Source organism: Zingiber officinale, chromosome 2A (genome assembly GCF_018446385.1).
Source record: "Zingiber officinale cultivar Zhangliang chromosome 2A, Zo_v1.1, whole genome shotgun sequence".
NCBI lineage: Eukaryota > Viridiplantae > Streptophyta > Magnoliopsida > Zingiberales > Zingiberaceae > Zingiber > Zingiber officinale.
This window is the reverse complement of record NC_055988.1, coordinates 66,846,600-66,849,489: the sequence shown is the minus strand read 5'-3', so window position 1 is coordinate 66,849,489 and position 2,890 is coordinate 66,846,600.

The window sequence follows — 2,890 nt, the reverse complement described above, 5'->3', positions numbered from 1 at the left end:
TGGATTGTCCCTATCCATTTTAGTCGTGAGCTACTATTTAAAATTTATAAGTAACTGATAACATGATCTTCTGTGTGACACCACACACCATGTTATCTACAATATAAATTAAATGAACAACTACATTTAACATAAATAAAGATATTTGACCAACGTGATTCTTATTTCAAAATAAATGTTTATACAAAAAGATAGACTTTTACTATATATTCTAACAAGCTCGTGATAGTGAGCGGCGGTAGATCGGGACAGCGAGGTGCGTGGCTACCGTGGCAATCGAGCAACAAAGGAGATGATCGGGAGATAGCGCAGAGTCTGCCCTACGACATCCTGCTCATGGTCAGAGGGGGGGCCGACGACGCCCGGGAGTCCGCCGATGATGACCTAGAGGAGGTGACAACTACTGTAGCGGTGTATGTCAAGGAGGAATAGAGAGCATCAGAGAGGAAGGTAGCAACAAATCTCTCATGGCCGGTGGCATCGAGGGTTGGCAGCATCGACGCTAGCGTCTCACATATCGGGACGGTGAAATGTTGCGTGAGGGAGAGGGAAGAGAGATGAAGGGAGATGGGGAAGAGAAGGAAATTGACTTGAGGAAGAGGGGTATTACTTAGGTTTATATATTAAACTTTAGGTTAATTAACCTAATCAACTCCCAATTTAATTGGGATATCTAAACAGGCTTTCTTCTACGCCGAATAGCTTTATCCCCTTAAATGGCTCATACGAACCCTGTTTAAATCCCAGAAAATTTTTAAAAATTCTAATAAGATTATTACTCAAATAACCTTATTATTTAAATATTATTTAGGTACCATATTTTATATTCTCCCCCACTAATAAAAATTTAATCCCCAAATTTCCTACTCAACTCAAAGAATCCTCATCCGAGGGTAACAACCAAATAACACACCCATATACTAGTCCATCATAGTATCATGATCAAATCCATAACCGAAAATGATGCTTCTATGGGTTATGGACTCATCTTGCTTCCACTGCGTCACTCTGATAACTGTCGATAACAATATCGAACACTTTGATTTGAGATATAGACTTCAAGACCTTTAATAAATGATCATGTGATCAAGGTCTTGAGCTACTTAGGGAGACAATGATAGTTGAGTCGACTAACCATTGTCTTACACTACATCATACTACGATTGCTCCACCTAAGGTTCAGTAACCTCTAGTGACGAGCAATGCACACAAGGGTAGAGAAGCACTATCAATAACTGACTAACTGACATAAGTATTAAACAACTAACTCTATACTTTTTTCATATCAGTGGGGGTCATTTATTTGAATATACCTTCTAGGTTATCCTACCAAACACAAATAATCCTACCAAACACAAATAATCCAAAGGTCAGAATCTTCATGAAATAGAATAAGTCGGCCTCCTACTGACCGAACTAATAAGAGCAAATCAGCTCTCTACTAACTAATGACTGACACAACACAAGTCATACATGGTATAAACAACTAGTCAAGTAACAACAGAAGTGTATGATAACAGTATACCACATACCTCATCTCTAATAAATCCAATGATTAAATCTAACCCAACATGAATCAACTATACTTAATTCATCACAATAAGAATTTATTAATCAAAATCCATGAACCATCACAACCACATTGGAATAGATATCCATAATTCTACTATAATCAAATTACATTATGAATCAAACATCCAAAACTCATCCACATGATCAATTATTTACCACTATGGCTAATAACTAATCCCATGCATTAATTAGATCAGATTTAACTAAATCATCCACCTAATCACATATGAAAATCCAACAACCTCCTAATAATCCTTAATCAATAATCAAACACTCTAATAATCAATCCAATGATCCTAACGACAAACATAAAATCATGCTATTCAATCAATCCCAATTACACAAATCATACTCATTCCACAACCAAAATCGAATCCAATTCATATAAGAAATTACCTCCATAACTTACCCAATTACAAAGTTATCAACTCACAATCGAAGGGTTCACTTTCGGAACACGATGACTAAAGCCGTGGATCGCCGGTGAACATTGCTGGCTGAAGCTACCAAAACTGACAAATAACAAATCACAACCCCTAAATATAATGGAAATCAACTTGCTACAAAGATCACTACCAATCTGATACTAAGTATCCTTACCCCAATACCGCTTGCTCTCCTTCTCTAATAGCAGGTTATAATGGCTGGAGAGGGGCGATGCACAAAGGAGACCTCCAACTTCTTGCTCTTAGCATGTAAATGCATGAGGATGGCCCGATAGCCTTCACCTGCAATGATAATGATGGATTGCTCAGGCCGCAGTGAAAGCTTCTGAGGTAGATGGCGACATTAGGAAACTAGGGCACGATGCAGGAAGGGAAAAAACTAGGATACAAGAGCCTGGTCTCGGGCACTTGTTGGCTGGAACAAGGGGTCGGCTATGTCACTGATCTGATCTCAAGCAAAGGAGCAGTAGAGATCGAGAGATGGGAGCTCATGATAGTGAGCGGCGGTAGATCGGGGCAGCGACGCGGGTGGCTACCATGGTAATCGAGCAACAAAGGAGATGATTAGGAGATAGCGTAGAGTCTACCCTACGACATCCTACTCGTGGTCGGAGGGGGGGGCTGACGATGCTCGGGAGTCCGCCAATGGTGACCTAGAGGAGGTGACAGCTACTGTGGCGGTCTGGCAAGGAGGAATAGAGAGCATCGGAGAGGAAGATAGCAATTAATCTCTTAGGCCGGCGGCGTCGAGGGTTGGCAGCATCGGTACTGGCGTCTCACATGTCGGGGCGGCGAAATGTCGCGTGAGGGAGAGGGAAGAGAGATCGAGGGAGATGGGGAAGAGAAGGAAATCGACGTGAGGAAGAGGGGTA